Here is a 25,052-nt window from a genome sequence, read left to right on the forward strand (position 1 = left end):
AAGCCTTGCTTCAATAGGCAAAGGATTATTTTTTGCAGGAAGCGTGTGGCTGAACCTGCTGCAATTACATACTAGGACAGATCCCATACGTTCAGTCGATGACCAAGCCCGGCCACTATTGCCTCTTTTGATTCTTTACAGCCAAATGTTTAACCATTAATTCTGACCTATAGATGTGACATTAAAGATCCACTTAGCCGGTGAAGACAGAAAACATGGAATTTGGAGACCTCTTGAAGGCGATTGGGGAGTTTGGGAGGTTTCAGAAACTCCTGGTGGTTCTCCTGGCGTATTCCCAACTTCCTCACTCCCTTCCCACATGTTTGGCTAAGTGTTCACGCTGTCACGGACGCGGCTCACCGTTGCAACACCAGCTGGATCTCTAAGCTGAACTTGAACCTCACTGAAGAGCAGGAACTGAATTTGGACAATCCCGAGGAGGCTAGATGGATCTTTTGAGGAATGTCGAAGGTTTACCCCTGCACAAGACGCATAGTCAAGCTTCCACTCAATTCTATTGAAACATGCCGAGACGGCTCAGTCAACAACCTGATACGCTTCAGCCAAAATGCATACAGAGGTGTGTACTTTAGATTTACTGTTAATGTAAGAAACTGCCTTTATATGGACTTTGGTCCGGGTCGCAACCTATTTATTTTAACTGGTCAGGCTTCCCAGGCAGAGAAAGGTGTTTCTCAATACTTTCTTCCTTTAATTGGGGATGCCAAGCACAGTACCCTGGGACATTTTCCTGTATCTGCAAAGCAGGGTTTCTCCCATCATGCTCTAGTCCCTCCTGAATGTCCAGATCCCAGACATTTTCTCTGCTTCAGATCCAGGCTGCCACATAGAACTTTCTTTGTATTAGCTGAATAGAGATTTCCAGCTGGAAAGCTCTCCCGATACCACTCCAAACAAACTTCCTAGCAGCGCTGAAGCTGGACAGGGGAACAAAGAAGTAGCAAAATGACGCAGTATGCAAAAAGGGCTAATGCAATCTTGAGGTTGTAACAACAGACCATTTTCCCCTTCCTTTCGGCACACAGCAGGCACCTTGTGAGGTAGGTGGGGGCTGAGAGAGTTCTGAGAGAACTTTGAGTAGCCAAAGGTCAACCTAGCAGCTCCTTTTATGCATATGAGTGGGGGAAATGAATCTGGTACACAAAAGTCCGCCTCTTTTGTGGAGGCAGGGATGAATTAAACCCAGTTTCCCTCCAGATTAGAAGCTACCTGGTCTTTGGACTTGACTTAATTGGTGTCAAGGCAGGCAGGCATCCAGCTTGTAGTGAAGCAGTATAATCATTTTGTGTGAGGAGTAAGACATAAGCATCGCTGTCTGACATTATTTACAAAACACTAGGTTCATATATTTCTCATGTCAGAGAGACTTCCTCATTCCTCCACGCCACTCCAGGCTGCCAACTGAGGCCCTGGGAAGTCTGTTCTGGGGGAACACTCTTGAAGAAGAGAAGAAAAAAGCTTGGATTTATATCTCCCCTTTCTCTCCTGTAGGAGACTCAAAGGGGCTGACAATCTCCTTGGGTTCTTCCCTTCCCCCCTCACAACAAAACACCCTGTGAGGCAGGTGGGGCTGAGAGTCTCGCAGAAGCTGTGACTGCAGCCAAAGGTCACCCAGCTGGCGTGTGTGAGTGTGTACAGGCTAATCTGAATTTCCCAGATAAGCCTCACACAGCTCAGGCGGCAGAGCTGGGAATCAAACCCCGTTCCTCCAGATTAGACATACTTTAGCTCTAATCCTCCTACGCCACTGCTGCTCCAGCATAGCATGGCAAAGTGGAAGATTGAAGAAGAAGGGGGAATTAGCAGAGACACTGGCTCCTTCACCGACAGGAAAAACAGACCACATATGAGATTTGGGGAATTGATTCCAAAACATGGTGCCCAGTAGTACCACAGCATCCACCAACACTTTTCTGTTTCGCCCTGGCAAATGTTTTTTTAGAAAGTGGGCCTTTTGCCCAGCAAGACTTTCTGACAATATCCGTGGAGATCTCATTGGTCATGCAACTTTTTAAAGTTGCTTTGGCAGCATGCTACCAGATAGCACAAGAACTGTGTGGCTAAATGTAAAGTGTGGCAGCCATTTTGTGGTCGGCGTTGCTTCCTGTGGTAACCATTTGGGGCAGCCATTTTGTGTCTGCACCAACTATACTGTCAACATTCCAAAGGTGTCCGTGAGTTAGACAAGTCTCTTTTAACAAGCAGTTGGTATCATGTAGTAGCTTTTATTGCAATAAAAGCAAAGACACGGAAATAAACGTGTGTCCCAAAGAAAAAAAACACAAAGACATTACGTCGGCCAACGAAGCTAGGGACCCTAGACTAATAGTTTAACTGAAGGTTGTTTTTTTTTAATTGAAACACAGCTTTTATTGACAAATAATTTATATGACTTGGGGCACAGGGATCAGAGCACAAGGATCTTCATTGTGTGACGGAATTTACGCTGTGGCAGCCATTTTGTGGATGGCTCCACCTCTTGTGGCAGCCATCGTATGGTGGCTATTTGTGTTTTCGCCCATCACGCTGTGTCAGAATCCCAAAGGGGCCTGCAGGCTGGAAAAGATTGGGGAACCCTGATCCAAACTACAGGAAAGGGGTTTGGGATTTTCAAGCTTCCAGTTCTCCATTTGTAAAGATTTGGCTGTTGCTAAAATTTACGAGTTGCAAATAATTCTAGGGATGTCTTCTGAGACGCAATTGAAGGTCACGTGAAGCACTTGCCAAACCTACAACATTCACTTTACCAACTTTGAGTGCACATGGCCATTACCTGGGGAACCAAAGAGTTATGAGAAAATTACCTTCAGGGGAACCGGCCAGCTTTTACTGCCCTTCCAATGAGGCTAAGTCTAGGTCAGGAGTCTGCAACCTGCGGCTTTCCAGATGATCATGGACTACAAATCCCATCAGCCCCCGCCAGTGTAACCTCAGCTTGTGGGTTCTGTGGGGGAGAACTTGGAATGAGTTTGCAACAACAATTTTTAAAAACAAAATGGTTTACTTTCTTAACATATAACATCAACATTTAACATCACACTTCAAGGTCCTGTTCAGGTTGCATTTTCAAGTCCTTATATTTACAGTCTACTGATACTGCCAAGTCCAATTCTTCTTTGCAAGTGGGTTGGCTCCTGAAGACTCCAAGGGCTGGGTGAACAGGATTCAACATGATGAAGGTTTCCAGGAGAACTCTCACCCATTACAACCACAAAAGAAACCCTTAACAAGGTGTTAAGGGCTTATTATACCATTCAAGGTCCGAGTCTGGTAGCCTTGTCTCCTCCAACTACATGAGGTCTGCTGCTTGCTGCTTTGAGTCTCCACCCCTTACTGGGTCAACCCATTCTGAGCATGGGGGTTACACCAGCATGGCCAATTGGCTGTGGGAATTGTAGTCCATGAACATCTGGAGAGCCGTAGGTTGCAGACCCCTGGTCTAAGTTGTCTAAATAGTTAAGCTGGCCTATATCTGGAAGCATATTAGGGGAATTGTTGATTCTGAAAAATGAGAAGGGGAGACAAAAGGAGAAATGGGAACGGCTGTATTCAGGAGGAAAATATAATGTTGGTGCTGACATGAAGATTTTGTGTTCTTCTTCTGCTAGTTTAATTTGGTCTGTGAGCGGAAAAACTTGAACGACATCTCTCAGTCCATTTTGATGGCAGGCGTTCTTGTTGGAGCTCTGGTCTTTGGACCACTGAGTGACAGGTAAGGAGAACCGCACCTTTGAGGTGACTTGGCTGGGCTTTCCTCACTCCAGCACATATCATGGGCACAGAGCTTGTGAGCTTGTCTAATAAGGCCTGTTCCAAATCGAGTTTGCCCCTTTATAAAGCTAAGAAGTAGCTATCTTTTAATATACCTGCGTACATATCATGTCTACTTGTGTCCAGGTGATGACTTTCTTCTACTGACCATCTTGCATTTCTTCCCCTCAGGACCGGGAGCCGAAACATGATCTTGTTTTCTCTTCTCCTGATGGGCTCCTTTGGCCTCGGGGCTGCTTTTGCGCCCAGTTTGTATGTCTACATCGCCCTGAGGTTCATTGTGGGATCTTCTTTTGCTGGAATCAGTATCAGCATGGCGGCTTTGTGTAAGATTTCCCATACCTGACCCTTCTTTGGGAAGGGCTGGGCCTTGCGTTCAAAAGTGACAACTCCTGGGAATCCAGTTGATTATAGTTGTGCACCAAGGAAAAATCATTAAAGTATTGGATCCGGTTTTAGGGAGGGACTTTTTAAAAAAACGGTGATTGTTTCATTTTGGGCAGGGCATTGCCACTTTAGAATAAAAATCCATGTGGAGTTCTGGCACCCAGGGTTTTGGGGATCATTTTCTGTGCCCGTACACTGCAGATGCTGTTAAGAACATAAGAACATAAGAACAAGCCACCTGGATCAGACCAGAGTCCATCTAGTCCAGCTCTCTGCTACTCGCAATGGCCCGCCAGGTGCCATTGGGAGCTCACGTGCAGGAGGTGAAAGCAAGGGCCTTCTGCTGCTGCTGCTGCTCCCAAGCACCTGGTCTGCTAAGGCATTTGCAATCTCAGATCAAGGAGGATCAAGATTGGTAGCCATAAATCAACTTCTCCATAAATCTATCCAAGCCCCTTTTAAAGCTATCCAGGTTAGTGGCCATCACCACCTCCTGTGGCAGCATATTCCAAACACCCATCACACGTTGCTTGAAGAAGTGTTTCCTTTTATTAGTCCTAATTCTTCCCCCCAGCATTTTCAGTGAATGCCCCCTGGTTCTAGTATTGTGAGAAAGAGAGAAAAATTTCTCTCTGTCAACATTTTCTACCCCATGCATAATTGTATAGACTTCAATCATATCCCTCCTCAGCCGTCTCCTCTCCAAACTAAAGAGTCCCAAACGCTGCAGCCTCTCCTCATAGGGAAGGTGCTCCAGTCCCTCAATCATCCTCGTTGCCCTTCAATTAATTTCAATTGGCAGCTAATTCAAAGTGATTAAGGATAGTGCAGCGGTGTCCAACTCTGGCACTTCAGATGTTCATGGTTTTCCTTGAAATTATTCAGACACTTCCCCTGAAGATTGTTTCTATACCTTTTGATCCCACCTCTCCTCCAAGCCGGCTTGATTCTCCTCTCCCCGCGTATAGCCACAACGACCCTGTTAGGTGGGTGACAGCGTCTGTCCCAAGAAGAGTGCATGAAATTGCCTTTGGCTGAGTCATACCATTGGTCTGTCAGGGTGAACACTGTCTACTCTGTATCTTTGCTTCTAGGGTGTGACTGTCTCTGTACCCCCTTCCAGGTTCTGAGTGGGTTGGGCCTCTCTACCGCCCCCGTGCAATGATTATTACCCACTGTTGCAACGCTTTGGGGCAGATGACTTTGGCCGGGCTAGCTTACGGCATTCGGGACTGGAGGCTCTATCAGATTGTCGGCTCTGCTCCTGCGTTGTGTCTCTTTTTTTATATATGGTGAGTGTGGGTATGCGATACTGCAACCTGAATTAGCCTGGGGAATTAACGGGAACAGACCTCGTGATACGAGAGGCTGGGCTTTGGTATCCCTATAGATTTTTACAGGGTTTTTTTTCACAGGAATCCAGAATTTAAGTGAAGTTTAATTGTGTTATTAAAGAACAAAAAAAAAGGTACACACTCAGTTTGGCAAAACATACACACATGTACAGAGTTTCAAGGAATCTAGGATATAGACCAGGGGTCTGCAACCTGCGGCTCTCCAGATGTTCATGGACTACAAATCCCATCATCCCCTGCCAGCATGGCCAATTGGCCATGCTGGCAGGGGCTGATGGGAATTGTAGTCCATGAACATCTGGAGAGCCGCAGGTTGCAGACCTCTGATATAGACAGAGGTGAAGGATAGATGGGAATAGTAGGGGTCATTGCAGGGAGGGTGATATTTATCAGTCCAGAAGAAAGGTCCAAGAAGGCAAGATCCAACGCCTGCACTGGGTACAGAGAGAGGGAGGGATGATATCGGGCACAGTGGAGTCAAACTAAAGGCAGTTCAGGAACCAAAAAGTGAGGGGTCCCAGATATAGGAAAATTTGGCCCTCTGGCAATGCTAAGAGAGACAGTCTTCCTGGGCAAAGCAAGATTCCGTTCTCAAGAGTGAACAACACAGTGGAAAAGACTTGAATGAGTCAGATTTGGGGAGAATCTAGTTGTTGATTGCAGTTGATGAATTTACAGAGTTGATTTACAACTCAGGATATTCCAATTCAAAGTAAGGTTCTCCAGCAGTAGGAGAGGTGTGAAACAAGAGAAAAGCAGTTACTTTGGGGTCTTGGGGGAGGATGTCAATATAGCCTGAGAGAGGATTGGAGAAGCGTATGCACAGATTTACTTTTCTACATTGAGCTATATTATAAATCATTCAGTGTACTCCTGGGGAAACCTTTGGAGGTGTAGCATATCTATGAACTTTGGAATAGCTAAATAGAAAATTGGGCTTTAAGAAGGAGATTCGAAATAATAACCTATCCGGAAGTTATATAGCCCTATGTTATACTGAACATACATTGAGAATACATGTCTGTTGTTGATGCTGTTACATTAGAAGCCCGGGGTTTGTAAGAGGCTTCTACTGTACATAGTTTGTCAATAAGACAGAAACAGAGAATATCCTGTTCATTTTGTTTATTGAAAAACATCTGTACAGTCTTCTTAGCTCTGTTTTCTTGGGTTATTGTCTAGAAAAATAGAAATAATTGTTTGAGAGATTGTGTGAGATTAATATTTACAGGTGTTGTTATACCTTTGCGCATTTGGTGCAGAGAGGCATTGGTTTAACTTTTAGGTGCGCCTACCCCATTGTTTATAGCATTCAATGGAGTTGGCAAACCGTCCTTCTTGAATAGCTTACCTCTGATTTGAGAGTTGATATTCACTTATTATGAGAGGCAGCGTGGTGTAGTGGTTAAGAGTGGCAAACTCTAATCTGGAGAACTGGGGGCTACACCTTTGAGGGTCCATAACTTTGGACCCCCTGAACCAAACTTCACCAAACCTGGGATGTATTATCAGGAGAGTCTCTTATTGATGCCACCCAGGTTTTGTAAAGTTTGGTCCAGGGGGTCCAAATCTATGGACTCCCAAACGGAGAGGCGGAGCTTCGGACATGAATGGGTTTTTTTTCAAACCCGAGAAACCCCCCTCTTACCTACGTCCATGTTCAGATGCAATACTGAACTCTACAAAAATGAGCCTGGAAGGATCTTTTGAGGGCACCTCCTAGTTTGAGAGCCAGCATGGTGTAGTGGTTAAGACCAGGTGGACTCTAATCCGGAGAACTGGGTTTGGTTCCTCACTCCTCCACATGAGCGGAGGACTCTTATCTGGTGAATCGGGTTTGTTTCTTCACTTATACATGCCTGTTGGGTGATCTTGGACTAGTCACAGTTCTTTGGAACTCTCTCAGTCCCACCTACCCTACCTTACAAGGTGTCTGTTTTGGGGAGAGGAAGGGGAAAAGGAATTTGGAAGCGCTCTTGGGTCTCCTTACAGGAGAGAAAGGGGAGTATAAATCCAAACTTCTCTTCTTCTTCATAACTTTGTCGGAACTGCTGACTAGCATTTCATTATGCTGGTTCTGCAAGTTATTTTTCAGTGAAAAGCAGGTCAAACACCAGAGGAGAAAAAGGAAAGAAAAACCCCCAGGAGTTAAGCCTCAAGCTCATTCTATAGGTGCCCACCATAGTTTGCTGTTGTGTCTGAAACCAACCTTACCTTTTTCCCCCTGCACAGTCCCCTTGGCCAGAATTCCCCTCTGGGTGCTGATGGTCTTTTAGATTGGAAGGAAGAGATGAGTGTGCTTCTTTGAGTTGTTTGTGGGCGATATATTTTTTTTGCTGAATCTAGGGGCAAAGTGTATTTCAAAAACCATTTCTTCATCTGATCCATAGGCTTTTCTGCATTCTCAGTTTCTTTGCTGATAAGTTCCTCTGTCTCTGTGCGTCTGTCAGTTCTGCAGGTGTTTTGCTCCCTCTAGTGGTCAGTTTGATATCCAACAAGTTTATATCCAGCATGAAAACCTGCAGTTTAAATCTTCCGGGGGATATGTGAGGTATAAACGTGTTTGGCATGGAATTGGCCCCTAGAGCACAGGTGTGAAACCCGCGGCCCTCCAGATGTTATGGACTACAGTTCCCATCATCCCCTGCCAGCATCATGTATTATCAGGAGAGTCTCTTATTGATGCCACCCAGGTTTTGTAAAGTTTGGTCCAGGGGGTCCAAATCTATGGACTCCCAAACGGAGAGGCGGAGCTTCGGACATGAATGGGCGGGTTTCAAACCTGAGAACCCTCCCCCCTTACCTACGTCCATGTTCAGATGCAATACTGAACTCTACAAAAATGAGCCTAGAAGGATCTTTTGAGGGCACTTCCTAGTTTGAGAGCCAGCATGGTGTAGTGGTTAAGACCAGGTGGACTCTAATCCGGAGAACTGGGTTTGATTCCTCACTCCTCCACATGAGGAGTGGAGGACTCTTATCTGGTGAATCGGGTTTGTTTCTTCACTTATACATGCCTGTTGGGTGATCTTGGACTAGTCACAGTTCTTTGGATCCCCCAAAATAACAGTAACTTACAAGCAAGGAAACTGAGAATGTGGGGAAAACTCATGTCACACTCACAGCACGGCATGTGGCAGCTCGGCTTTTTGCTAGGCGAATTCACTTGCGGCTCTTCATGCAATCTGCTCCTCCACCTTTTTCAGGGTCCTTCCCAGTTCTGCTCGATGGCTTTTGACAAAAGGGAAGGTAGAGGAAGCAAAGAAGATCATTCGAAAGGCAGCATCAATCAACGACCGAACCATCTCAGATGAAATGCTCAACAAGGTATCCGAAGGCTGGGATTTCTAACGCTCGTAGGTTTGCCAACCTCCAGGTGGGGCCTGGAAATCTCCCAGAAGTATAACCAATCTCCTGACAACAGAGATCAATTCCCCTGGAGAAAATGGCTTCTATGGTGGGTGGACATTTGGGGCTGTACCTGTGGTGGGATCCAAACATTTTAGTAACAGGTTCCCATGGTGGTGGGATTCAAACAGTGGCGTAGCGCCAGTGGGGCTGGGTGGGGCATTCCGGGGGCGTAGCCGGGCATTCCAGGGGCGGGGCATTAATAATTTCTCTGTTACTGTAAAAAACTCTTACTCTGAAAAAAAAGTTCCTAATTTCCAGCTGGTACCTTTCTGCCCATAATTTAAACTCATTATAGCAAGTCCTATCGTCTACTGCCAACAGAAACAACTACTTCTCCTCTAATTGACTATCTGTCAAATACTTAATACTTTCAAATACTTAATTTTGTTTCTAGAAATCAAAAGAAGGATACTTTCCTTAAACAAAGAACTTTACCATATTTCTAAAATATGTTTTTAAAACAGCCCAACAACAGGGAGAATTATCCCTTTTTCTCCCTTCGCTAACCAGCCACATAGGAAACAAGAGGACTTTATGATTTTTGGACCTAATGGAATTTCTAACGGAAAAGCAGACCCAATTAGTAACCCCCTCTCGGCACACACAAATAATTAGTAACCCACTCTCGGGAACTGGTGAGAACCGGCTGGCTCTCACCTCTGGACTGTACCCTGGGCTGAGGTCCCTCCCCGAATCTTGCCCCCACCAAGCTCCACTCCCCCCCCCCACATTTCTAGGAATTTCCCAACCTGGAGTTGGCAACTCTAGATGCTCATCTTTCCAAATAGTTTTGAGACAAAAAGAAATGTAGTTTGGCGAGATAAAGTGTATTTCAGGCAACCATTTCTTTATCTAAAACATACCGCAGGTAGAAGGAAAATGTCCCTGCAATTTGCTTTTCTAGCAACTAGTCCCAATGGACAAAATGAAGGGAGGAGGTGGACTGGCTTAAGTTGGTTTTCCCTCCTGTGAATGTGTTGCTTAATATGAGCTGTGAATTTTCTCCAGCCTCTAGGGGAGAGATTGGCCACTTTTACACCTGGATTGCTAGACTACATGAGATCCCCCTCAAGAAAAATGAGGTCCCCCTCAAGAAAAATGGGACATGGGCCATGGAGTGGTGGACTCTATGCAGTGGTGGGATCCAAAAATTTTAGTAACAGGTTCCTCACTAGCCCCCCCCCCCTCAGCAAGGGGGGGGCAGAGGAGTACCTAGGGCAAACCTTGGAGCCCTGGGCTAAAACTCCTGAGCTTGGATGCCCTCCCCATGCTGGGCAGCCACCCCACCACGACCTAATTCCCAAAGTTTTTTTTTTTTTTTGCACCAGGTCATTTCTAAATCATCCAACTCTACAAATCTGGGAAACACAGCAATGGTGAAACACACAGGTTCTTTGATAGAGACTGGTGAGATAAAAGGTAACTTAACGGGCTGAGAATCAATGAATTGCAGGACCTGGAAGGGATTAACACAAGTTCTAGGGAGTTACATTATTAGTTGTAATTGCTATATGGAACCTTTCTACGCTCAAAGGCAGGATGCTTCTTTGGGAGGCGAGGGCTGCTGGAGACGTGAAGAGCTGACCCCCATTAGTATCCCCTCTCGCACACGCGAAATAATTAGGGAACCCAACTCTCGGGAATCACTGGTGGAGAACCTGCTGGATCCCACCTCTGACTTCTCTAATGACCTTGTACCCCACTGAGGTCCATTTCCTCCCCAAGCTCCCATTCTCAAATCTCCAGGAGTTTCCCCAATTGGGGTCTGGCAACCCACCTACCCAGCCCCTGTGCCAGTGGCCAGGGGACCTGGGAGCCCTAATGTCGGTGGGTACCTCCCTGGCCACCTGGAATGTCCATTGTGTGCAGCAAGAGATTTCTTGTACAGATTTTTTGTTTCCACAAGCCCTGCTTTCACTTCCCAATCTGTCTCAAGCAGTAAGCGAGATCACTTCTATCATGATTTTAATTTGTTTTGCCTCCTCGGGAGGGGGGGGCACAGTTGCCAGCGAGTGCAGCTTTGCCCCGACATCTTCCCTCCACCTCCACAGCCAGCCTCTCCACACACACCCTCCCACTGCCATCCATTCCTCCCCCCCCCTCGGCCTCCCTTCCATGTTAGTTGGCTGGCTGCTTCAAGGAACAGAAAAGAAGCTCCTCAAGCCACACAACACTGGCCTCCTCATTCTTTGATCAATTTCAAGTGATACTGGATATAAAGAACTTGGAAATAACAAGCCTCTGTTCTCCAGCAGCAGTGCAGCACAAACATGCTTGATCCTTAGTCATCTTCCACCCCGCTTTGTTTCAGGATTCATGATGGTCTGGGGTTTGGACCTACGCCATTCTTTTGGGTGGCATATGCCCATTGGATCCCAATGGAGGGCTTTTCAGTGGTGGGGAGGATTTTGTAATTTTTTTGCCTCCACACACCACCAAAAAACTCTCTGAGGTGGCAGGTGGTGTCCTCAAGGATGCCGTGGTCTGGCTGCCCACGGTTCTGGGTTGGATTATCCTACTGGAGGTATTTATTTGGGTATAGATTTAATTTGGGTTTTAATAATGACCTTTTAAAATTTTTTAGTTTATTTTTTTCATAATTTTTATTGTATCATTTGAATATTCCATTTTATATTAATACTCTTCTTCTCATTCGTTTTCAAACAAATACATTTTCCCCTTTTTTCCCTCCCCCCTGTATTTTTTTTTTCTTATAGTTTTATCAAAACAAGCAGTAAGTTCATTCCTTTGTAATCTCTTCTCTCCCATATCTCCTCATTGACTCCAGCTTCTTTCATCCAGTCCAAGCATATATTTTCCATATATCTTCAAAATTTCGCTCTGTTTATCTTTGCCACAGTTTATTTTTTTTGTTTTTATTTCGAAAATGTCCAGTGTCACTTGTTCCTGTGATGTATTCCAACCATTTCTGGATTGTCCATTTTTTCTTTTCTTTCCAGCCTAAAGCTATTGTTGCATGTGCTGCTTTGATCATTATTTTATACATATAGCTATATTTTTTATCTACTCTTCTATCCTCCATTACACCCATGAACATTAAATCATTATTTATCCCAATATTAATCTTCACCAGTTTCTCGATATATAACATTACAGTTGTCCAATTTTTTTCCACTTCTATACATTCCGTCCACATATGGCTATAATATGCCTCCTGATCTCCACAGTGCCAGCATTTAGGACTAATCATATATGCTAGTTGTTTTGGTGTTCTATACCATTTCAATATCACTTTTCTTTCCATATATTTCTCAATCCTTATATTTTTCCAACTGTCTATTAAATTTTTAGTTTTCCCAGTGTCTAGAAAACCTTCCTTCTCCCATTTTTGATTCCATGTTCTTATCATAAAGTCTTTGTCATCAACCACATACTTATATATATGTCCCAAAATTTTCCCTTTACATTTTTCATATAGTTCAAAACATTTTGCCATTATACATTCTCCTCTTATTCGTGAAACCTTTATCCTTTCCCAAATGCCCCTCAAGACCAACCAGTTCTCATTACCTCCTAACTCTATAAAATTTTGTAATGTCATAATTTCTCCTCCTTCTCTTATCAGATTTGCAACAGTTTGAATTCCTTGTCTTTTCAATGTTTTTATCACTTTTTTCCCCATCTTTTCCGGCCACACTTGCCAAAGGTGCCACATCCGGAGTGCCGGGCATCCATTTACCTCTTTTAAAATTTTAGTTATCTGATACTGTCTAATAAAATGTGAACTGTATTTTACACCACCACCACCCTCCTTTTCTCAGTCTTTTAGTTCCCAGCATGTTATACAGGTTGGGTTTTGTTTCCTGTCAGTTTTTCTGGTTAACATCATGTCTTTTTTCATTTTGAACAAATTGCAGCTGGTTCCTGAAACGAAGGCCAGATCTGGAAATGTCCTGGACCTCTTTAGGAAGCCACATCTGAGGAAACTTATTCTAATTATGGCCTGGGTATGGTAAGTCTTCCTGTGCTAATCGGTACCAATAAAAACGCACACATACTTTGTTTTTGGTGGTGACGTAGTTGAGAGAGGTGGACGCTAACCTGGAGAACTGGGTTTGGTTCCTCGTTCCTCCATATGAGCGGTGGACTCTTATCTGGTGAAATGGGTTTGTTTTCCCGCTCCTCCACATGAAGCCTGCTGGGTGATCTTTGGGAAGTCACAGTTCTCTCAGAACTCTCTCAGCTCTACCCACCTCACAGGGTATCTGTTGTAAGGAGAGGAAGAGAAAGAATTTGTAAGCCACTTTGACACACCTTAAAGGTGAAGAAATGTGACAAACTCCTCCTCCTCCTCCTCCTCTTCTTGATGTGTGGAAGGGTTGTTGCTGTAATTGTTCTTGGCCTGTGTCTCTATCAGTAAAATGGGCATAATGATCTAAACATCATCCTGAAACTTTCCACAAGGTAGAACAGTGATGGCAAACCTTTTCGAGACTGAGTGCCCGAACTGCAACCCAAAACCCACTTATTTATTGCAAAGAGCCAACTCAGCAATTTAACCTGAATACTGAAGTTTTAGTTTCGAAAAAACAGTGGGCTCAGAGGCGCGCGTTACTCGGGAGTAAACTTGCTGGTAGTCAGTGGCTGTGCTTTGAAGCAACTATGCAATGCTTCGAATGGATGAATCACAAACCTAGGAGGGTTTACTCAGAAGCAAGCCCCATTGGCAGCAACTGAGCATATTCCCAGGTAAAGGATTGCACTTTAGTTCTTCTCATGAAAATCAGTGGGGTTTAACAGCACGTAACAGGGTCACCTACACATTGCGCCCAGCGGCCCAGGCCAGCCTAGATGTGTGGGGAGGGGATTTTCTGCACCCCCCCCCCCCCAACGAACTCTGTGCGTGCGTGCCCACAGAGAGGGCTCCGAGTGCCACCTCTGGCACGCGTGCCATAGGTTCGCCACCGCTGAGGTAGAACAAGGATGGACTCATATTCTGTGGCAACCAAGCACTAACTACTTCGGCACAGCATCCTACGGATCAGCTTTATTGCTGTGTGTGTGTGTGTGTGTGTGTGTGTGTGTGTGGAATCAAAGAACCGTCTTCAGGAACCAGCAAAATAGTTGCACTGGAGTTACACAACATTGCAATGATTAATAATGGCACGTAACTTCAGAGCCTTGGATCCCGTCCTTGCTGGCAATGACTTTCACCCACGCCCTGTTTGCTACCTCAGACTTTTTGAGGACACCCTTGTCTTTTGATTGGTACATTCTAACTTCGCGGGGCCCACCAGTTCCTACTTGCATTTGATTATACGGGACTGCACTTCAGTAAAAGAGCACATGTTTTGCGTGGCAACTCCAGTTTAAGGATCACGGATAGAAGGTGCTGGGAAAAAAAAGTTCTCACCTGGCACCCTGGGGTGCCGCCGCCAATAAAAACAGACAGTAGTTGTGATAAGTTTAAGGCTCAGCCATCTGAGAGACACCCCGAAGTCAAAGTAAATGGACAAGCCGATTGCCAAACAAAAACCGCATTCTCCTGGCTTCCGTGAATGCTCTCACCCCCTCGCTAACTTGTTGACGATTAACAGAGCAAAGGTGTAAAACCTGGCTGAAGGGTTGATAAAGCTTTATTCGACAACTAACATACTTGGCAGCGAAGAGACAGAGATGGTGTCCTGATTACCTCACGAGCTAAAAGAGAGAGAAAGACCAAGGGCGTTTCCCCACTTGCCCTTGCTGCTCTGGCACGCGCCCCGGGCGTCCCCACGACCCTGCGCTACGTGGCATCCTCAAAAGGCGTCGTTTGGAGGAGCACCAGGGATGCCGCGCGCTGAGGGGGCGCGAGAGCGGCAGCGTCGGGGCGGCTGCGCTGTCGCTGCCCCTGTCGTGGGGAGTGCCGGGGGACCCGGCGCTACTTGAGGAGAGTAGCGCGGGGCTTGAGGTAAGTGGGGAAAGGGCCCAAGGCTTTATTCTGCACCTGCAGGACAATGCGGTTTCAATCCACTTTCAATGCACTTGGGAGCTGTGCAGAATAGCAAATCCACTTTCAAACAATTATAAATGGGACGCCGTGTCCCTATAGGCTGTACATCTCTGCTCTGTCCTCCCCAGGCCCTACTCCCAAATCTCCAGGACCTTTCCAACCTGGATCTGGCAACCGTACCCCTACTTTCCCTGTCTGTAGTCAGGGTGGCCCTATTTGTTCCAACTATACATTTTTCCTTTTTCACCCACTGTAAGGAATTCCATAGAGCAGAAATAAAAGGCTTTTTTGGTTGAAAGACCGTTTATTCAGACATCTTAGAAAGCTCACATACACGACGTGACAGGAATGCAGTCTCCCGCCAGAACCACAGGTTATAAGCTTCTCCGTCCCATCCCCCTCCCGGTTTCCCCAGTCCCATTCTCATGGGAACGGCATTCTCATCTCTTTCTGTGAGATAAGGCCTCTACCAGAGTAATAGCTGCCGCTTCTGGCCCATCGCCCGAGTCCTGGAATTCAGTCAAGGCCAAGCGGCTGTGCTGAGAATCAACACCATTGAAACCTTTACACTCTGCCTCCCCTAAGAAAAACTTCTCCCCCCCTGGTTTGTGCGGGAAGGTACGATGGAAAGCAGAAATAAGGGAGGGGGCGTCAATATTTTCTGAATACACCCATTGATTATACCCAGAGGAATACCCCACCCAAGAAACCAAGTATTGCAAGCGATTGCGATTAAAACGAGAGTCCAGGATGGCGTCAATTTCATAATGCTTGTGGCCATCAATTATAGTCGGCGGGGGTATCTCCGGAGGGTCGTGCCAGGCATCGGAAGCGGGAGCCTCCTTGAGCAAGCTGGAATGAAAGACAGGATGGATATTACTTAAAGAATTAGGCAAATCTAACCGGGCAGTAACATCATTAATCACTTTTGTAATTCTAAAAGGTCCCACGAACTTTTTGCCCAGTTTTGAGAATTTATGTACGTCTCTGAGGTTTTTCGTAGACAAATAGACCCAAGCCCCAACACGCAAAGGAAAGTCAGAACGATGTTTATCCGCCTGGAACTTTTGGGAATCTTTAGCTTGTTGCAAAGCAGTCTGAACCGTTTTCCACCCCTCAGCCAGAGATGAAATCCATTGCTGGAATTCTGGAGGATGCAGCGCCTCCGCGGGTAGTTGGGGCAATGGCGGGAAGGAGCGGCCAGACACAATTTCGAAGGGGTTTTTTTGCGTACTGCTATGAACGGCATTGTTGTAGGCATATTCTGCAAACGGAATTAAATCGCACCAGTTGTCTTGGTGATAGTTGGTGTAACAACGTAAATACTGTTCGAGAGTTCTGTTCGTTCTCTCCGACTCACCGTCACTTTGAACGTGGTAGGGGGCGGCAACCGCCGGGGTGGCCCCCAATAAGCCCAGGAAAGCTTTCCAAAATTTTGAAATGAATTGAGGCCCGCGGTCGGACACCACCTTGAGGGGGGAAGAGTGTAGACGATATATATGTTGAATGAACAATCGCGCCAATTTAGGAGCGGAGGGAATGGAGGTGCAGGGGATGAAATGGGCTTGTTTGGAGAATAGGTCCACCACCACCCACAAGACTGTGTTTCCTTGGCTCTCTGGTAAATCCGTAATAAAATCCATTGAGATAACTTCCCAGGGACAGGAGGCAACCGGGAGAGGTTTTAGCAGTCCATGGGGCTTTCCCGGAATGGATTTGGCCTCCGCACAAACAGAGCACCCCTTGATATAAGCCTCAATGTCTTTGCGCATGGCGCGCCACCAGAATTGACGGCGGGCTAAATGCAGTGTCTTGAGAAAGCCAAAATGTCCAGCCGAGCGGGCATCATGACAGGCTTCGAGAACCTGCTTACGAAGGGGGGGAGGCACGTACCAACAATCCCCCCGCTTCCAAACACCATTCACTAAGCGCAGCTGGGAGTTGCCTTCCTCCGCCGGCGGCTCCCGAAGACCCGCCTCCTCGAGTTCCCGCAGGAAGGGGGAGACCAGGCTGGGAACGGGTGATGGAGGAGGAGCGGATGTCTGAGATCGAGTGACGGCCAGCCCTAGTTGGGAGGGGGAGAGAACAGTGCGCGGGATGTCTCGTAAAGCAGCTCCACCCCCCTCCCCGGGAAGGCGCGACAGCGCATCAGCCAGTTTATTGGTTTTTCCGGGGGAAAAATGGACAGTGAAAGAAAAACGGGAAAAGAAATCGGCCCAACGTAGTTGTTTTGCAGACATTCTGAGGGGGGTGGAGAGGGCGGCCAAGTTCTTGTGATCCGACCAAACCTGGAAGGGGTGTTTAGCCCCCTCAAGCCAGTGACGCCAAGTGGAAAGCGCTACCTTGATGGCAGCAGTCTCTTTATCCCCTACGGTCCAGTTGAGTTCTGAGCCGGAGAATTTTTTTGATAAATAAGCACACGGAACAAGCCTACCATCTTTATTTCTCTGCAACAGGGCTGTGCCAAGCGCCTTGTCCGATGCATCCACGTGAACCACGAAAGGAAGGTCTGGGTCGGGGTGTTTTAAGACAGGTTTGGTAGTGAAAGCCGATTTCAAAAGCTGGAAGGCTGTTTGACATTCCTGAGACCAAGGGAGGGGAGCTCCGGGCTTGGCAGCCTGTGAGTCTTTACCCTTAGTGCGTAAGAGGTCTGTGAGTGGAAGGGTTAGTTCAGCAAATTGGGGTATAAAATCACGATAAAAATTAGCAAATCCTAGGAAGGATTGGAGCTCTTTCCGGTTGGTGGGGGCAGGCCATTGGAGGACTGCGTCAATCTTCGCAGGATCCATTTTTAAACCCTCAGATGAGATCCTGTAGCCTAAATAGTCTATGGAGGATTGATGAAAACAGCACTTAGACAGTTTTGCGAAGAGGGAGTTGTTGAGTAAACGTTGCAATACTTCCCGAACCAAAGCCTCATGCTCCTCCATGGTTTGTGAATAAATTAAAACATCGTCTAAGTACACATCTACTCCTTTATATAGTAAGTCATGCAAAACTTCATTGATGAGGGCCATGAATGCGCCGGGTGCCCCAGCTAACCCGAATGGCATAATTAAGTATTCATACTGTCCAAATTTAGTATTAAATGCTGTTAAATGTTCGTAGCCTTCTGCAATCCTGACTCTGTAGTAGGCTTCCCTCAAATCCAACTTAGTAAAAATTCGTCCCTTGCCCAATGCATCTAAGAGGTCCTTGATTAAGGGCAAAGGGTATTTATTGGACATGGAAACAGCATTTAATCCTCGGTAATCAGTACAAAGTCTTAAAGACCCGTCCTTTTTCTTTACAAATAGGACAGGAGCGGCGTGCGAATGTTTGGTAGCCCTTCGTATGAATCCGCGAGCAAGGTTTTTATCTAAGAAGGCACGGAGTTCCTTCTCTTCGTTGGGGCTCATACGATAGATTCTACCCTTGGGTAGTTGAGCCCCGGGCTGTAATATGATTTTGCAGTCAGTGTCTCTATGGGGGGGCAATTGATCACATTCCTGTTCTTGAAACACTCTGGCTAAGTCCTGGTAAGCTGGTGGAATGCCTGTGGAATTGAAAGTCATTGGGATGTGCACAGCCGAAGAAACCAGGGGTTTTGTGTCATTGGATGGTGGGTTGTCCCCCCAATGCATATGCTCTCCACATGGGGGATCAGTGAATTCTAGAATCCGTTCTTTCCAAATAATATTTGGTTCATGTAACAATAACCATGGCATGCCCAGGACAATGGAATGTTTGGCCACTGGAGCAAGTATAAAACTAATCTTCTCCCAATGGTCAGCGCAACGAAGAAGGACAGGTTGCGTTTTGAATCGAGCCGGGCCCTCGGCTCCGAGTGGGCTGCCGTCCATTTGTGTGAACGGTATGGGCTTTGCTAGAGGAACTCGGTCTAAACCGAGCTCTTCAGCCACTTGGGGCCGCATTAAGCAATGGGAGCAGCCAGAATCTACGAGGGCTGAGGCTAGAATACGTGTATGCTTAGCAGGGTTGGCCAGAACCGCTTGAACAGTAATGGGGGCGCTGCCTTCACTCACCGCATCTGGAGTAGGATCCACATCCATGGGTGCTGATGAGAGGCAAACCGCCACTTCCCCCTCCTCGGGATCACCTTCGGTAACAGCTTTAGACGAGCCCGTTGGAGGAGGGCCGGATCTCCGTGGTGGCTTGGCAGAGGGGGTGCGTGGGGTCGGAGCGGTGGACTTCTGTTTTTTCGGGCAGTTGGCAGCCAGATGGCCTGGTCCTCCGCAATAGAGGCACAATCCCAAACGTCGACGGCGTTCGGAGGTGGTTTCGGTAGAGACGGCTGGGCTTGGCTTGCGAGTCGCAGAGGTGGTCGTAGTAGCGGGTTTCGGGCGTGGACGCCCCCCGGAGCGAGCGTAATCCAAACGAGCCGCTACTTGTGATCCCAATTCGATCCATTCAGCGATAGTGCGCGGGATACGGATGAGAAACACCGTTTCTCGCAGTTTGATGTCAATGGCATCAGAGAAGTATTCACATTTCATGCGTTCAGGCCACTCAGGAGGAAGTCGAGCAGCCGCCGCACGGAATTCACGAGCAAATTCGGCAAAAGAACGGTTGCCCTGCTGAATAGATTTTATGGTACGGATGGCTTCATTTTCAGCGTCCGGATCCTGGAAGCGGGCCCGTAAGGCTTGAAGAAATGCAGCCACCGTGCGAGTATCATCCGCCTGCAGCTCAAAAAGAGTCACAAACCAGTCAGCAGCCACCCCATCCAGGACAGACCCGATGTCCCGTATTTTTTCACGTTCAGATCGATATAAGTCGTCATACTCCTCCATATGTGCATCGAGTTGCAGGATGAAGTAGGGGAGTTTAGAAGCGGTCCCGTCGAAACGGGCAGGGATCGGGGGCCTGTAGTATCCCCTCTCCATGGCCCTTGGAGCCCGCTGGGGCTGCGGTTGCGCGGGTTGAGGCGGCGGAGCGGGAAGAGCAGGAATCGGTGGAGGCACGGGGCCTGGCGCCGCTGGCCCTCTTTGGCGAGCAGGACCTTGGGAGGCGGCAGGTGCGCGAGTAGCAGGACCTAGAAGCGTCGCTCCGATAGGAGGGGCATTGGTGTTGGGCGCTTGGGTGAAGGCGTAGGTACCAACTCGGGGCATCCTATCCCGCTGTTTCTTCAACTCTTGTTCCAAGACAGCTAATTCCCTCTCCTTGCGAGTCAAGGCATCTTGATGCGCATGCAAGGCCGCTTTTTCTCGGTCCAGTTTGGCTAATTCGTCTCGTTGCATGGCTGCAGTTAGTTCACTTTGCGTTCGGATGGCTTTAATGCCTTCCTGTTGACCTTCCAGGTCCATTCTAGAGTGTTCCAGGACCTTGTCATGGATCGATAAGTCCCGCCTATCTCCGCGTTGCAACGCGTCTCTTTCTCCGTCCAGCTCGCGTTGGATGTCTTTGCGCTGTTGTTCACGGTCTCTTTGCAGGTTTTCACGCTCTTTTTGCAGCTGTTCTCGTTCCTCCTCCCATAGCTGGCGTTCACGGGCCCACGCTTCTTGGGCATCTCGCAGTCGGGCCACTTCCTCGTTCCAGTTTTCTTTGGACGGGAGGGGAAACAAATCCGGATGGGGAGTCAGACTTTCTTCGGATTCCTCCTCATCGGAGAGCAGCACCTCAAGTCCACCGACGGCTCCACGGGGCACCTCTTGTGCATCAGCTACCCTACGTCCGGGATCTGAAGGGCCCGGTTGGGAGCCGGCCCGGAAACCCCTCCCAATCCCCGATCCCGCTAAAGTCCCGGTATCAACTGCGGTCTTGGGACGAGCCCCGGTGCTATGCCACTGTGGATTCTTGGGGGCATCATCGAAATACGAGTCATACATACATACATACATACATAATTTATTTACGGTCATTGACCAGCAAGATCCAAAAGAATTAAAATCATAAAATTTACAGATATTACAAATATACAGATTAAAACAGTTAACAAAATACAGATAATAGACCTCAGGAACTCAGAACATCAGCTCAAGATAATGAGTGGAAGGTCAGTCTAATAATAATTAGTAATAAGGATTAGCTGGCAGAGCCAGTAGTGCTCTGTCGGGCCTTCCTGATTTTACTTGATATCCAGGCAAACTTGGCAACAGAATACGTTAGATTTTTATTGGTATCTGATAACAGTATTTTAACCTTTTCTTTCTTAGCCAAAGGAATGTTTGTCTGGTCAAAGGACAGAAGCATCCAACGTATCTCATCATAGTATGAGCATTCAAATAATATGTGTTCCGAGTTTTCAACACCTCCTATTTGACAACTGCAAATTCTGCCCTCAGTTGGTACTTTGTTATAAATCCCGTTGGTATAATTAGACGAAAGGGCGTTGTAACGGAGTAGGCTGTAGGCTCTTCGATAGTTAACGTTAAACAAAGAAGTAAGATAAGGCATTATTGAAAGTTTATTCAGCATTATTTTGCTGAAGATTGGGTGTTTGAGTTTATTCAGGTCGTGTTGCCTCTCGACATCTATGATTCTAAGTTTAACAAGATCCCTAGCTCTATCATAATTCATGCTGGTAATTAGTTGTTGGGAGAGTCCATAATATGATAGTTTCCGTAAAACTGCTCTAAGCCACGGGGGAACAAATATGTCAGACAAGACAAGTCTTGCAAGACCCCTCTGGCAATCGCATAGCCTGAGCCAATATATTATAGAGAGTGTCCATAGTTTTGCTTGTACTGAAATTAGGCCAGTCTCTATACGCAATGCAGCGTTCGAAATGTTGTTTGGGAGCTGTAGGATGGACCTCAAGAATTTTGACTGAGGACGCTCAAGATTGCAGAGGGAGCCGGTTATGGTGAGTGGTGTACCATATGATAGTTGTGCCAATGATTTGGCCTTAAATAATTTGATGGCAGCCGGAATATGATGCCCACCTCTGTTCCAGAAATAATTTCTAATAGCTCCAGAGCTTCTAGACGCATTTGCAACAGCATATTTGATATGAGCCGTTCTAAGTCCTGATGACTGAAATACTACGCCCAGATATTTGTAGAGTGGAACCTGCTCCAATTTTTTCCCATTTAATTTCCATATATGGCGTTTAGGTCTAGTAGCGCAAACCATCACTTTGGTTTTTTCATAGTTAATTTCTAACTGGTTTTTCTGAGAATAGTCAGCAAGGGTCCTTAGGGCTCTCCTTAGGCCAATGGGGGTTCTAGAGATAAGAGCTAGATCATCCGCATATAAAAGTAAAGAGATACTTTTGTCAGCAATTTTGGGGGGATGGAGATCTGGGTTATTGAATAAGGCTACAATATCATTGATGTAAAAATTGAATAAGGAGGGGGCCAAAATACAACCCTGCTTGACCCCTCTGCTACTTTTGATTTCATTTGTTAGATAGCCTTGTGGGTTATATTTTACTTTAATGCTGGTATTCTGATAAAGTGCCCTGATTAGCATTAGTAACCGTTTATCTATATCGGTACTAAGCAATTTGTTCCAAAGTAAATCTCTTGAGATAGAATCAAAGGCGGATTTAAAGTCCACAAAGGCAATATAAAGAGAGGTCTGGGGCTTTGATGCGTATTTAGCTATGAGATGGTCCATGATTACACAGTGATTCTGTGTTGAATATCCCTCTCTGAAGCCCCCCTGTTCTTCTGCTAAATGGTTCCCTTGTTCCAGCCAGTCTCTCAGTTTCCAGCATAGATGTTTAGCATATAGCTTGCTGATAGTACTAAGTAGGCTGATGGGCCTATAACTCTCCGGGGTATTCCTATCACCTTTTTTATAGATAGGGACAATTACAGCTATTTCCCAGCCCTTAGGGGTTTTCCCTGATCTATCTATTGAGGTGAACAGTTTTGCCAGGACTGGTACCCACCAATCAGTGTTTCTTTTAATCAGGTCAGGAGGAACAAGGTCAAAACCAGGGGCTTTCCCATAGTGTAACGTGTCAATTAGCTTGCGCACTTCACAGGTGGTGACCTCTGGCCAGTTAGGGAGGAGAGTTGTTGTTTCTACACCATCAGGGCCAGCCAGTTCTAGAGCTGAGTACAGAGCTTTATAGTGAGTTTCCCAAATATCTGGAGGGATTGTAGCAACCGAAGATGGTTTCCGTGAGCAGTTAGATGTCAATTTCCAGAACAGCGCAGTGTTCTTAGAGCTCACGGCTAAATTAAGCTGTTCCCAAGCATCTAATATAGCTTGTTTCTTTGGAAATACGAGTCAAGGAACCGTTCAATCGACTCCTGGGTTGCCGCATGAAAGGTGGTCAGACCCATCTCCTCCGAGACAGGTTGCATCTGAGGTTTGTAATCCACACGAAAACGGGTAGAGATCCGATCCACAGGCGCACGATCCATAGACAGCGCCCCAAACGACTCATGCAACTCTGCATGATCGTTTCCGCGTCCCTCATCCCAACGAAGTAAGGGAAGACTCGTGTCGAGGCGAGGACGGGAGAGAGTTACCAGCGAGACCCGTTCTCCCGCTGGTTCCTCCAAGTCAGGAAGGGAAGGTTCGGAGCCCTCTATGGGGGCTACCGTGCCTTCCACAGTTTCAGGAATATTCAACCTCTGCATGCCGGAACACCAGAGGTCCACTGATATTTAGAAGTAAAATGAAGATTGATTCCTGTCACAATGTAAGGAATTCCATAGAGCAGAAATAAAAGGCTTTTTTGGTTGAAAGACCGTTTATTCAGACATCTTAGAAAGCTCACATACACGACGTGACAGGAATGCAGTCTCCCGCCAGAACCACAGGTTATAAGCTTCTCCGTCCCATCCCCCTCCCGGTTTCCCCAGTCCCATTCTCATGGGAACGGCATTCTCATCTCTTTCTGTGAGATAAGGCCTCTACCAGAGTAATAGCTGCCGCTTCTGGCCCATCGCCCGAGTCCTGGAATTCAGTCAAGGCAGTGCTGTGCTGAGAATCAACACCATTGTCACAGGAGGCTGTGCTGAGAATCAACACCATTGAAACCTTTACACCCACCTCCCCTCTCTTTTCCATTGATTATTTCAAGCAAGCAGCAGAAGGTTAATTCCTCTTATTCTCTTATTCCATAGTTCTTCGTTAAATCCGGCTTCTTCCATCCATTTTTCATACAATGTCCGTAGCTTCATAATATCTTCTAGTTTCGCTTGCCATCGTGTATTTTTTGCCAGTCTCTCAAAAATCTCTAACTGAATTTGTTCCCAAATTGAAGTTAAACGCATAGAGCCGAATTTCTGTTTTTTGCTTTGCTGGCAGGTTTGTGGACAGTCTGGTGTACTATGGAGTGAGCCTTCACGTGGAGGATTTCGGCCTGAGCATCTACACGACCCAGCTCGTCTTTGGAGCCCTTGAAATACCAGCACGGGCCTCCTGCATCTTCCTGCTGCAGTGGCTGGGCAGAAGGAAATGCCAGGCCGGCTGGCTTCTCCTGGCAGGAGTCATATGCCTGATCATCCCTGCAATCCCCAAAAGTATAGCCATCCTTTACATAAAAGACAAACTCGGCAGATGAGGGGGAATCTGAGAGTGGCCAGAAGAGTGGAGCACCTTCCTTGTGAGGAGAGGCTGCAGCGTTTGGGACTCTTTAGGAGCAGCAGTGGCGTAGGAGGTTAAGAGCTCATGTATCTAATCTGGAGGAACCGGGTTTGATTCGCAGATTTGCCGCCTGAGTTGTGGAGGCTTATCTGGGGAATTCAGATTAGCCCAGGCACTCCCACACACGCCAGCTGGGTGACCTTGGGCTAGTCACAGCTTCTCGGAGCTCTCTCAGCCCCACCTACCTCACAGGGTGTTTGTTGTGAGGGGGGAAGGGCAAGGAGATTGTAAGCCCCTTTGAGTCTCCTGCAGGAGAGAAAGGGGGGATATAAATCCAAACTCTTCTTCTTCTTCTTTAGTTTCGAGAGGAGACGTCTGAGGGGGGATATGATTGAAGTCTATGAAATTATGCATGGGGTAGAAAATGTCAACAGAGAGAAATTTTCCTCTTTCTCACAATACTAGAACCAGGGGGCATTCATTGAAAATGCTGGGGGGAAGAATCAGGACTAATAAAAGGAAACACTTCTTCACGCAACGTGTGGTTGATGTTTGGAATATGCTGCCACAGGAGGTGGTGATGGCCACTAACCTGGATAGCTTTAAAAAGGGCTTGGACAGATTTATGGAGGAGAAGTCGATCTATGGCTCCCAATCTTGATCCT

At 46.8% G+C, this 25,052-nt stretch overlaps 1 pseudogene; it reads left to right on the forward strand.

Moving 5' to 3' along the window:
- Positions 1-215: 215 nt before the first annotated feature.
- On the forward strand, positions 216-24,364 carry LOC125425570 (annotated as a pseudogene).
- Positions 24,365-25,052: the final 688 nt, after the last annotated feature.

The sequence above is a fragment of the Sphaerodactylus townsendi genome, unplaced genomic scaffold (assembly GCF_021028975.2).
Source record: "Sphaerodactylus townsendi isolate TG3544 unplaced genomic scaffold, MPM_Stown_v2.3 scaffold_80, whole genome shotgun sequence".
In the NCBI taxonomy this organism is placed as follows: domain Eukaryota; kingdom Metazoa; phylum Chordata; class Lepidosauria; order Squamata; family Sphaerodactylidae; genus Sphaerodactylus; species Sphaerodactylus townsendi.